Below are 13,929 nucleotides of genomic sequence, written 5' to 3' on the forward strand. Positions count from 1 at the left end.
GTCCTGTGCCAAATGCATTGTGCCACGTTAACAACAGAGGGTGGAAAATTATATGCATGAGGAAGAATCAGAAAATATCTTGTGTATTGTTTCTATTCAAATATATATAATTGATAAAGTCTATGGAAAAATTGCAGATAAAATTCGATTTAATGAGTCTACCAGTTTATTAAATTACATTATAAAATATATTACCAGACAAATAGGCTATATTAATCAAATTTCTAAATAATACTGTATTTTGATTAAATAAATGCAGCTTTGGTTAGCAGAAGAGATATAAGAACAATATAAATAAATAAATAAAGAAATCTCAGATTTGGAATCTCTGATTACTTCCTTTAAAAAACAAAACAAAAAAGATTCTGTCAATGTCCGAATATTTTGGGCACCACTGAAACAGACCCAGAAATGAGACTTAATAGTCGGTCCCAATGACTGAAGAGTCATTTTCTGCTGCTAATTATAACTCTTTTCATAAGCTACTCACAAAATAAGGGTTTTTATTTATTAATTAAATTATTCACTGTGTGCTTGAGCTGTGGCACATCTCTCTAATGGACATGTGCTGTGAAAGACATGTTTTCTTTCTTTGAGAAAGAGCAGGTGCTGTTGACATCGAGGGCTTTTAGCAGAGGCAAATGCTTTAAAAATGTAAGTTTGACAAAATGTAATATTGAATTTAAAATTCTGTCAAATCTTTTATTTATATTCCACTAGGAGAAGGACAAACGTAGTTTAAAAGAGTTATGATTTGGTTATTATATATATATATAGTCTGGAGATCTACAAAAAGTTAGAGAACAATAACACAGAAAACATACCGTTGTACAAATGAAATAAAAAATACAAAAAGGGCTAATATTTTAAATGTTTTGAAGAATTCTACATTTATTTGATCAAAAATGCATTAAAAAAAATGTAAAATATTATTAGAGTTTTAAATAACTGTTTTATATTTAAATATATTTTAAAATGTAATTGATTCCTGTGATGCAATGTTGAATTTTCAGCAGCTAGGTGCTAGAAGTGGCAAACCTGAATTCACTATTAGTCAGTTCACATAAAGTCACAAAAAGGTATTATTAAGAATTAAAAAAAAAAAAATTTGAATATTAAAATGATTACTTAAGTCACAGAATTTGTCAAAATGAATGCATTTAAAAAAATATTAAAAATCTTCTTCCAATTTAAATTGCATTTTGTCTTAATGACCCATCTTTGTATTTTAGGGCTGACAGGCCATCAGTTAGATGCTTATGATACAAAGTGTGAGTGAAAGCAGAATGTGCAAAAGTTTCTTTATGCACAATTTGTTGTTGTTCAACTAATAAGTGCATGATGTCTTTCTGAAGTCTTGTCTATTTGCCATGTTGTACTGAACATCCCTGATGGAAAAGCTGGACGATATAATCCTAAGCTTATGAACTACAACCTGAACCTGCTACAGACCATTTAACAAGCTATAAGCAGTTTTCTGAAGCATGAAACACTAACTAGTCGCTCACACCACAACAAGTGCTCTCTAACTTATAAGAAAACAATCAAGTTCGAACTTTTCAGGACTTACAGAAAACACATTTTAGAGCTGTCCATTGCGTCTGTGGACATGCATAATTTAAGTGATAACGAAATAGCAGAAATAGTTGATAAGGACAAATGGCGAATCCAAGGTCTATTAAGAATTCCTCAGATGCGCTCAGCTGCTATGGATGGGCTTTTAAACTATTGACAAACCAATAATATATACTCCGCTGTCATCTTCTGAGAGTAAAAACCTGTAAGACTTCGATTTAAAATGCTCACATAGTTGGCATAGATGGGAAAATCATGCACCAAATGAATTTCACAGATCTGTAAATGCTTCATTTGAATTGCATGTGCTTCGAGAACAAAAAAGCAATTAAACAAGTTGAAGGTTGTTGCTTTGACTAATCAACATTCTTTTAATGATGTAATTCAAGTTATCATCTAAGCAAAGAATAACTGGTTTGATGCATGTGCAAAACAGCTGTAAAAACAACTTGGTGTTTGAGAAATATGAAGAGGGATATATTACTGTCTCAGTGCCATATATTTGAATTGATATTTAAATCCATGCATGTCTCTTATGGCTTCATTGTAGAACTGAATAATTTCTCCACAGACAGCTGATTCATCGCTTTGATCATAAATCAGCATGAGAGGTCTATTTAGTAATGTAAAGGATAAGAAAGCTACATAAAAGTAGTGCACGTGACTTCTGAAGTCTTCTGAAGTTGCATGATGTGTTTTGTGTGAGAAAAATCAAATGTGTACAGTAAGTTGACATTCCTGACTGAGATTTTAGATCTTCTCAAAAGAAAAAAAGAAAAAACAACGTGTGTTTCACTAAAACAAATATCTAATTCTCAGGTAAAATATTAATCATGTTTGCTGATATTGTTAATAGGCACTTTTAGTGTGTGTGAGTGTGTGTGTGTGTGTGTACTATTAAAGTTATTCATATTTTTAATTGGCTTTTTAGCATTTTTATTTTCAGTTTTAATAAAGTTATTAGTTTTATTTCATTTTAGTTTTAGTAATTTCATTTTGCAATTTTTTTTTAAAAAATTATCAATTTTATTAATATTATTATTTATGTTCACATATTTTTTACTTTAATTTAATTTAATTTTAGTTTTCTTTTTTTTTTTGTCTGCTTGTACCTTTTTTTCTTTTTTTCATAATTTTTTTTTGTATATTACTATTTATATTTATTTTATTCATTTATAGCAAAAAAAAACCTAAACAAATTATAATAAATTTTCTGTATGCTTTTGTCATTTTTATTTCTCTTTTTTTTATTACTATTTAGGTTTTTTTTTCTTCTCATTTCCAGTTTATTGTTCAGCATTTTAGTGCTTCATATTAAACAAATTTCAGTTAGTCGCCAAAGCAAAATCTCTAATTTACCTTTAGTTTTCCATCAAATATTAATGTTTTATTTCAGTTTTATTTCAATCAACATATTTACTAATATATATATATATATATATATATATATATATATATATATATATATATATATATATATATATATATATATATATATATTAATAGTTTTTGTTAACCATGATAACCCTGAAATCAACCTAAGCAGTGTTCAATTGATTTGCCTTTAGATTTGCATAAAAGAAACCCCTGGCAGCATGTTCTCATTGTTGTGCCGGAAAATGTAGGATGAGTCAGAGAACAGGACAATTACTGTATCTCCGTCACTCCGATGCAATTAGTATTGATAAGAAATACCCATCTAAGAGTGAGCAGCCATTACCAGCGGGCTGGTGTGTGTGTGTGTGTGTGTGTGTGTCTTTTACTATCCCGGCCTGTCAGGTCCATCAGGCACATGTGCTACTGTGATTGGGCCAAATGGAGATGAAAGTGGTGGCAATCATGGCCCATGACATTAAAACCTTTTATAGATTTCTGTCAGTGGAGAGCTTTATGACGGCAGACTCTCAATGGTGCCTGATTGTTTCTGTCAGAGGTGCACAGGTGCTTTTGGCCACATAGAGCACAGAAACTGAACAGAATTTCATTATGCAGCGTGTAAGTGCTTGGGGTGAGACTATGAAAGATCTTCTGGCACACTGATAATTATTATTTAGCATCGTCTATAAAGCACATGGCGGTTCTAATGGGTCATCAGATGTGTGTAGGCTGTGTTGGTCTTAAGTGAACAAACATATATTACATATCCATTAACTGTACATCTAAGAGCTCATTATCATGCAAAATGACATTTTCCTTGCTGCTTTTTAAATAAAATCTAAAATTAAAATATTAATATTTGATGATATTTGAAAAAGAAAGAAAGCAAGAAAGAAAGAAAGAAAGAAAGAAAAAAATGAACTGTCAACTGAAATAAACTGAAGAACTAAAATTACTAACTGGAAATAAAACCTAAAACTCAAACCATAACTATAAACTGATTTAAAAAATAATTAAAACCTAAAAAATTCCCTTTTAACGGATAACTAATAAAAATGGCAAGAGCACATGACAAAATTACTTGAAAAATTAACTTCAATTTAAATGAAAAATATAAAATAAGAAAATATAAAAATAAAAAATAATAAAAGCGCACAGATTTACTAAAAATGTAACTAAAATTTAAATGAAAACTGAAGATATAAAAAAAATTTTTGAATAAAATGACAAAAGTACATAAGCTTACTACAAATTAAATTTAAATTAAAATGAAAACTCAATATGTAAATATGTAAAAAAAATAATAATAATAATAAAAAAATGACCTAAGCACATAACAAAATTATACTAAAAAATTAAAAAAATGAAAATCTAAAAAAATGTCTATTCAAAATATTAATAGTGTTACATTGATAAATAGTATATACATAAAATAACAGATTGTGTGCTTTTATTTGAGTACTGTATTGTAATTGTCACAATTCCCAGTCTGCGTTCCACTGTCTTGTATTTCAGGACGTTTTTTGCCCCCAGTGTTTCTGTTTTCTGTTTTCACTTCCTGTTTCCCCTTCTATCTTGTTTGTTGTCATAGTGATTCATTGGTCCCACCCCCTTATTAACCCTTGTATATACACCCGGTGTTTGCCTTGTCTTAGTTTCCTGGTGTTGATCCTGTGCCATGTTAGTTCTTTGTTTATTAAAAAGCTTTTTAAAAGTGCTTTGATTGTTTAAATGTTTATTTTCCCAAACATGTTTTACTTTAAATCAGTATTTAAAAAAATAATCTTAAGCCATAAAAGTTGCATTCCAAATTTGAAGTCGATATCCCGAAACAGAGCTTTCAGTAAAGATTTTGTTTGGGCGCTTCCCATTCCCATTTTTTTACATGATGATTTAATCTTTTAGAATCATATCCGTGTGTGTGTGTGTGTGTGTGTGTGTGTGTTTACATAGCACGTGCCAAGAGCTTAAGTTTTGTATCATACCAGTGAAGTAAAATATTCTTAGAAACCTAGACATGGTCAAAAATGAGTGAACAGAAGGGTTAAATAGCCTCAAAACTACAAAGAGAATGACGTGGAAACAGTTTTCACTCAGAAATTAGTAAAATTCACAATCACAAAGAAATGCATTGAGAAAATCATTATTACGGTGTACTGTCTTGCACCGAAAGCCACACAACTCAGATTTTGTGCTTGGTGAGTTGACCTCCCTGTCTTACTCATCAAAACCTCTGTTTCAGCTTTTAAGCAAATGCTCAAGAGCCACAACAGAGCTGCGAGTGATGCTCAGAAGATCGACTCTTAATTCCAGGTTTGGTTGAGAGTTTTGACAGGAACAAACCAAACAATCTGCATGGATGACAAGGAAGAAGAGCATTTCACAGATACTGCAACCATCCATTTTCACATCCATTTTAGCCGATGACATCCGAGTTGATGTGCAGGCAGCGGATGGAAGATTGCACTTGAGTTTCACAAGAGTTTTCTCATGCACTTTGGTGTATTATTCATTCTGTTAAGAGGAGAGACAATATAAAAGTATAAAACAGAATCCAATACTGACTACAGCGTTTGCACCAGGCCTCTCTCACTGCAATAAGAGTTGAAAAATTAAGTCAGCTGACCTTGGCATTTTGCCCTTTCTTTCTGATGTGTTTCTAAGCGTTAAAATAGTTTGATCTCTGGCTCTTGACTCTCAGCTGAAGCTATCTTCTCGGCTGAGCTCAGGTTCAGTTTGTTAGATGAAAATAACACTCTTTTGTTTTATTACTCACTCGTGCATTGTAGTTTATTATGTTCAGATGCATGATGGCAGATTTTTGCATTAACTGCTGTACAATTATATTTCATGCATATTTTTTTGCAGATATTTTTAGAGAAAGTTTGTCACTATCCATTACTGAATATACATATAATTAAGATGTAAGATGTTTGACCAATTCTGCATTTATTTGATTTGAAAAATCAGGTAAAAACAGTTATATTGTGAAATATTACTGCAGTTTAAAATAACAGTTTTCTATCATAATATCTGTTCAAATGTAATTTATTCCTGTGATGCAAAGCTGAATTTTCAGCATCGTTACTCCAGTCTTCAGCATCAAATGAATCTTCAGAAATCATTCAATTATCATCAATTTTGGGTAAACTGCTTTTCTTTTTTTAACTGTGATTCTTTGATGAATAGAAAGCGCAAAAACATTATTTATTTGAATCAGACATATTTTGCAATGTTTCAAATGTCTTACTGCCAAGAAATTGATTTTACTGTTTTTTTTTTAATTTGTATTTTATTTATTTAATTTTTTTGATCACACAGTCATGGTGACTTCTTTCAAAAACATTGAAAAATCTTAAGTATTTCATACTATTGATCAGAAGTGTGTGTGTATGTGTATATAACCAAAACTCAAAAACTACCTTAGCAATGCCCCGAAATCCAAAGGCAAACTTCCACAAACATTTACTACAGAATATCAAGTTATTCTGCTTGAGTTGCAGAGTAAACAATGCACCTTTCTTCAGGGACTACCAATGTCAGCGACAAAATAAAATAAAATCATGAGATGTCATGAAGTGACACGAGTTGATCCTGACACCCACTTTAAACAGAGATGAACGCAAAATGAAATGTTTGTCCCTCGACTTCGTTTGAATTCATAATCGGAGCTACACACAGCGCTTTCCTCTTGAGCAAATGCTCCCTGCAAACATAACCAAATTAAACCGAGTACATTTTCAATCAGATCTTCTCGAGCAGGCAGATTTGTGGACTTTAAGTAATTCAAACACATCCGTTTGCTCAAATATTAACAGGCTCCCCAGATATTCAGAGAGGATCTTGATCCTAGGAAACAAATTGAAGGGAGACGCTGTGAATTAGCATTTCATGAAGGCTTACGTCTCTAATGAAGCCGCTTCAGACAAGAGGAGCTGAAGAAGTCGTTTGTTTTCTGTCTCTCTCTAACCGTAAGCACATTTTCACCTGTCTGGAAATGAACTATAATCTTGCTTGGATTCCCACATGGCCGTAATCTCTCGCTTCCCCGGCGCTGTGCGGCCTGGACCTGGGAATAGTGCTGGAATCTGTGCTGAGTGACGGAAGTATGGAGTGTGAAATCTCTGGATGCCTGGAGCCCAACAGAGCCTTTATCAGCCACTACAGGGACCCGACGGGCCCTCGGGCCATCAGACATACCTTATCTACACCGAGAGAGAGAGAGAGAGAGAGAGAGAGAGAGAGAGAGAGAGAGAGAGAGAGAGAGAGACCGAGAGAGAGAGAGAGAGAGAGAGAGAGAGAGAGAGAGACCGACCGAGAGAGAGAGAGAGAGAGAGAGAGAGAGAGACAGAGACAGAGAGAGACACAGAGGGAAGAACAAGAAAAACTCAAATGAAGAATAAAAGAAAAAATACAAACCAATTTGTGAAAAAATAAATAGACAAAATTAATTGAAAATACAAACAAAACAAAAAAAAACAAAACAAAACAAAAACAACAATAACAAACAACCAACTGAAAAACAACCAAATTAAGAATGCAAGAAAGGACAATAGAACAAAAAAAAAGAAAAAAAAGGAAGAAAATGTGAAAACCAAGAAATAAATGAAAGAAACAAGAATGAAAAAATTACAAACTAAAAAAAAAATAATGTTTGAAAGAATAAACAACAAAATACTGACTAGAAAAACAAAAATAATACAAGAAATAAAGAAAGAGACAGTGTTTATAATGATATTTGTGCAGTAGACATGTAAATATATACATTTATTCTATTTTTTCTATTATTTTTCACTGACTACCTAGCATATATTCTATTTTTTGCCAAAGTGACCGGAATTAAACCATTTCCTTATTAATCCAAAGCACAATTTCAAACTGTGATGCATGAAGAGTACGTGATGATGTCATCAAATCATGTGGGAATGTTGTAATTACAAGCGGGAAACTTTCTTTGAGTCTCGACTTTCTGTGTCATGTATTACGTGTGTGTGTGTGTGTGTGTGTGTGTGTGTGTGTGTGTGTATGTAATTGTTGACTACAATTTAGTCTGTACATATTTTGTGTACTCATGATTAAAATATCATATTCATATACTCTTTTAGTATATCCTAAAAATTAAAGGACAAACATGAAACATAACAAGATGGCGTAATGTAGCACACCACTGTTTGAACCTTTAGCATTCTCCATACATGTTTCTTTTGAGTCGCTTGCAGTATGTACAGAGTATGCATTAGGTAAGCTAAAACTTTTATTATTCATAGCCACAGAAATAATAATACGGTTTACTTACAGGTTAATGGCACAGATATTTGAAGGAAACGCCACTGTAGCCCACATTAAGAATGTAATTCCTTGGCCAAGCATTGACGTCTACACTGTGCACTTGTGCAGAATCCATTTCTGGCCTTAGTTCTCCACTATTCAGTTCTGCAGTTCAGAACAGAAAGCCACCTGGGATAGAAAAATCAGAGGAACTGTTTTAATAAAGTATTTCATCTTTCCATCCACTTTCCACAACCTCCCTGACCTTCTGCTGTCAATCCCAACCGCGTGCATTTCACAAGGTGAAACGGTTCAATTAAGCTTTACTCTTCCCTCTGCAAACGCTTCCTTTCTTCAATTTAGGGCTGCTGATCAACCACAGACTCCTGAGGAGCACGTCTGAAACTCTCTAGGTTTAACAGAAAATACCTGGATGTTCAGAGAAATGTTTGCCGACACTGTGAATATGCTGTAGTTTTGTAGGAAACATGCTGGAGCAATTAAGAGTTTTATTTCAGAGCCGTTTGATACCGTCGATATAGAGCAGTCATTGTGGTTAAAGGCCTTTTTTTAATACAAATCTATTATTGCACCCATCTGAACTCGCTGTAGATGACAAAAATTGTTTCTTTCTCAGGACGTCATGCACAAAGACCCCCGTGCATATCTCTAAATAATAGCGATGCAATTTTTTCAAACATATTTTTGCCTTGATTATTTCTTATTTTTATAATTGTATATTTAAATTTTACAAATAATATATATATATATAAAATTTACCAAAATTTACCAAAATTGTTACAAAATTAGCATTGAAGTACAATTTCGAAAAACATTGCCAAACATAAAAATGTTTAGTAATGAAAAAAAAAATCATTTTTTTTTCTTACATAATAAGTGAAAGTTTTAAATTCACAACAATTCAGCACATAAATTAAATAATTTTGATGTGACCATTTAAGTAATGTAATATTCACATCAAAACATATCTTACATTTATGCATTTTAACAAGACTAAAAATAGGTTTTTGTATCACATTAGAAAAGTGGTCTCCAACTTATGCAAGTTCAAAAATTCATTGCATGAGAACCTTTTTCGATTACTAGAGAAATAATAATAATAAAAAATAGTAATAAAATAAAACAAAACATGGTACATTTATCTAACTAAAGGTTGAAAACCTACTAGATCATGTGCACCATCCACCAGTTATATGTATACATGTATACTGTATATAAACACACAAACACACATAAATACATACATTTCAGTACACTTAATTTAATAAACTAAAATAATTTACCCATCAGAGACATAAAAAGTCTCTTAAACATGCTTTTTGTAGCTTCCACATTTATACAATGCATAACCATCTTGCTGCATCACTTACTTTCCATTAGCATTTGCTCTCGATCGCAGAGACTCAAGGGAAGCAGCAGCAGCAACTTCTACAAAGTGATTTTAAACTGGAAAACACATTTAGCATAAACTCCTGTCTGGTTGCTGTGTGTAGTGCTGCCAGCGATCACACAGCAGAGCTTCAAAGTACAGCATCGGGACACGCTGAGAGCCGTGTGTTTACCGTGAGACCCTCCTGATTCCAACAACAATCCACCGAGACCAAGGCTAGACTCAGTTTAGCCTAGCCTGGCCCAGGTTAGAGAAGCATGCCAAATCAAGTCTGAGACAAGCAAAATATGCAGGGAAATGCATTTTACTGCATTTACAGACAGAAACATGGAAAAAATACACAGGGTTTACATATGCAATAAATTACATAAGTTTTTGCATGATTTTGTGCTTGCAGAAGGAAGGAAATTGGGCCTAATAACTCGATCAATAAAGATTTTCTTATGTTATTTTTTATTTTATTTATTTTTCTTCAACTGTAATTCATTGTATTCATTATGGTTATATGTTATTTAAACAAACATTACTAGATTTTGGTCAATTTATGTTTAGAATAAACTTAATTTAACATATAATTTAAGAATGTTTAACAATGCATTTTGAAGAAAAAAAAAAAACTTTATTTTTGCGAAGCATTATTGGGCATTACTGATATACTCAAGATATGAGTTTTATTTTATTTATTTACTTCAGCAATCCCCTTCACTCCCATTTTAATTAAAACGTGGCAATTCTAATGTCGCCATGCTGTTGCTAAGCTATTCTAGGTATTATCAAATGCATTGCTTTGTGGTTGCTTGACATTTTCTCTAAATAGCAACTCACAATAATAGCTATCTTTTAAAATATAAAGTTTTTTCTGACATATGTTTTTTTTTAAAGTTTAATCACATTCATCACTATTATATCCACTAAAGCATCGATGTATGTAGAAAACATACTTAATTCAATATATAATTGTTGGAAAAATACTCAATAAGAAAATAACTCTTTGCAAGGCATTATTAGTAGTTATGTTTGCCTGGGTCTCCAATGATCCCCTTCACACCCGTATCAGCTACATTGATTTCAATTTATTTAAAACGTAGCTGGGGCAATTAGATTTTTATTTATTACGACTATGCATTACATCCTTATTGATATGATACATATACATACATTATAAATTTGCGACATTTTTTGAAACTTTAAACAAAAATCTTGCCAAAATTCCAATGTTGCCAGGGCGTTGCTAAGCTGTTCTGAATGTTTTCTCTCTAAATGAGTCCCTAAATAATAACAAAACTATTTTCTAACATAGTGTTTTTTGTTTAATTTAAATTAATTGCATTGATAATAAGCATTGATTTGTCAATTTACACAAAATAAAGATTAATTTAAGATATAATTCCAGTTTCATACATACATTTTTTTCAAGGATATTAAAAGTGTATACTGTAAAGAAATGCGGACCCGCTTTATATTAAGTGTCCCTAATACCTGTGTGGAGATGGGTAGGTATAGGGGTGGAAATGGGATCCAGGGGTTGGAGATGGGTAGGTTTAGGGTTGGAAATTGGATCCAGGGGTTGGAGATGGGTAGGTTTAGGGTTGGAAATTGGATCCAGGGGGGTGGAGATGGGTAGGTTTAGGGGTGGAAATTGGATCCAGGGGTTGGAGATGGGTAGGTTTAGGGTTGGAAATTGGATCCAGGGGGGTGGAGATGGGTAGGTTTAGGGGTGGAAATTGGATCCAGGGGGGTGGAGATGGGTTGGTTTATGGTTGGAAATTGGATCCAGGGGTTGGAGATGGGTAGGTTTAGGGGTGGAAATTGGATCCAGTGGAGTGGAGATGGGTAGGTTTAAGGTTGGAAATGGGATCCGGGGAGTGGAGATGGGTTGGTTTAGGGGCGGAAATTGGATCCAGGCGTTGGAGATGGGTTGGTTTAGGGGTGGAAATTGGATCCAGGGGTTGGAGATGGGTAGGTTTAGGGGTGGAAATTGGATCCAGGCGTTGGAGATGGGTTGGTTTAGGGGTGGAAATTGGATCCAGGGGTTGGAGATGGGTTGGTTTATGGTTGGAAATGGGATCTGGGGGGTGGAGATGGGGTGGTTTAGGTGTTGGAAATGGGAGGTTTGGGGGTGCAAATGGGATCCAGGAGGTGGACATGGGTAGGTTTAGTGTTGGAAATGGGATCCGGGGGGTGGAGATGGGGTGGTTTAGTGGTGGAGTTGTGTATTTACACATGTTACAGCTGTAGACACTATGTACCCATGCATACCTACACTGTGGTTACATACTATGTACACATCTAGTTACCATGCTAGTACACAGGTGTTAGGGACACTTAATATAAAGTGATACCAGATATTCTAGTAATTTTTTGAAAATAATTATTTGATTAAGTTTGCCTGGCTCTCCAGCGATCCCCTTCACACCCGATTCTGTCCCATTGATCTAAAGCTGTCGAATCATCAATATTTCGTGGCGTGCTCTCTCTGAACAGCGGGAGTTTTGTTCTGATCTCACTCCAAATACAGAGGCTGCACTGCCTGGCCTTGGGATGAGCAGGCAGAGCGAGCGGAGGCGGCGTTCAGCAGTGGAAAGTGCTCATCCTGTCTTTATAAAGCTGTGGCTTTAGAGCTGGACCTCAGCAGCACTACAATCTCCACAGACACATGGCCTTTCCTTTCCATTTTCAAGGTTGGCAAAAAGAATTTGCCTGCTCTTTAACCCGCGAGCGGTTCAGGCCCTATTACTAGTCCTGTCACACAATCAGCATCAGAATAACAGTGATGGAATATCTCACATTGTGAGAGTCAAAGAAATCAACTGATGTTGCATTCATGTCTGTCTTTTAAAAAAGGTCTTCTTCATAGTGGCTTTCATGACTGTTATCAAAGAAAGAAAGAAACCCTCTGATCTAACATGTATTGTACTGTATTAAAAATATAGTCATATGTATAAAATTCATTAAATTATTTAAAAAAGGCTTTTACTCCATATCTATAGAAGTGATCTATATGTTATGGCACTCATAAAATTTCATAACAAATGTTTAGCAGATATTATCATACAAAAATTAAGTCGTTTTCTGATTTTTCTATATATATATATATATATATATATATATATATATATATATATATATATATATATATATATATATATGCTACACACAAATCTGAGAGCAAAAAGCATCTTTATTTATGGATGACCATTTCGAAGTAGCTGAGCATTGTGATGAAACAAATATTGCAAAACATTAAATTATATAATGTTTTATCAGTGACTGATTTCTTTTTTTATTTTACTTAAAGTGAAATGGACTGATTTTCCCTGTCTAGATAAAATAAGTATTTTTCAATGAAAGTAATAAGTAGCATGCTACACGTATTCAATCACAAAATTCTGAGGGCAGAACTTCACTGACAACCATTTAAAAGTAATGGTGCATTGTTATAAAATAAGTTACAAATAAACTCCTTTTAGGTGCATTGCTTCGTAGTGGTATGTCCTTGACTGTACTTTGTAATTAAGAGGCAACCCCAGAAAAATAAGTTATCCAATTTTAACTAAAGCAGCTATGATTTCAAGGAAAGCACAAAACAGCTTTCTATTTATATTGAAAACACCCTTCTCAACAGTTTGAGTTGCACATCATATTCATTAGTCTTGAGCATCTACAGACGTCTCTGACTGGAGGAAGGACTCTTACCTGAAGAGACTGATGGGAATTGAAAGCAAACAGCAAACACCTGCCGTGTAGACATTTTTCAGCAGTGTTTAAAAGCCTTCGTCTGTCGAAGCAGATTCTGTCACCGGGGATGAAACCGGCTCTGCAGAAGAACACAAGAGAGGCGGTTTCACACCAGAGAAGAGGACGAGTGCTCAGGAGACAAATGTTTCAGTTTGCCGTGATCGGAGATAAAACAAGCTTCATCCCTGTGTCGGCTGAAGCTTCTCTCGTATTGTCTCCCCTGGGATTAATTGGATCTGCCATCCAATAAAAGTGGAAAGAAAACCCGAGAAAATAAATTGCAATGATTTCCAGCCTCCTCTCCTCATTTGTCTTATTTCAGTTTGAGAGTCAGACTTAGAACAAGGCCTGTCCTTCCGCTCTCATTCTCTTACCTTAGGATTTACCCTCCACACAAACTGCTACATGCAAACAAACAATCATTAAATATCACTGTACATTTCGTTTTAATAATATAGTTTTAGATTTTAAAACAACTTGGATCCTGTTTACCATAAAACTTCTCAGAAATAGATTGCAGGTCTGTTTTGATTGGATGCATGCATGCAAAAAAAAATACA

At 33.8% G+C, this 13,929-nt stretch overlaps 1 long non-coding RNA gene across 1 annotated transcript; it reads right to left on the bottom strand.

The window, feature by feature from the left end:
- Positions 1 to 6,361: 6,361 nt before the first annotated feature.
- LOC128016042 (uncharacterized) lies at positions 6,362 to 13,449 on the bottom strand. Its single transcript, XR_008184058.1, has 3 exons — positions 13,328 to 13,449; positions 8,249 to 8,409; positions 6,362 to 7,157 (listed from the first exon to the last, which is right to left on the bottom strand). It is a non-coding gene; the product is annotated as an uncharacterized LOC128016042 (long non-coding RNA).
- Positions 13,450 to 13,929: the final 480 nt, after the last annotated feature.

Source organism: Carassius gibelio, chromosome A6 (genome assembly GCF_023724105.1).
Source record: "Carassius gibelio isolate Cgi1373 ecotype wild population from Czech Republic chromosome A6, carGib1.2-hapl.c, whole genome shotgun sequence".
Classification (NCBI taxonomy): domain Eukaryota; kingdom Metazoa; phylum Chordata; class Actinopteri; order Cypriniformes; family Cyprinidae; genus Carassius; species Carassius gibelio.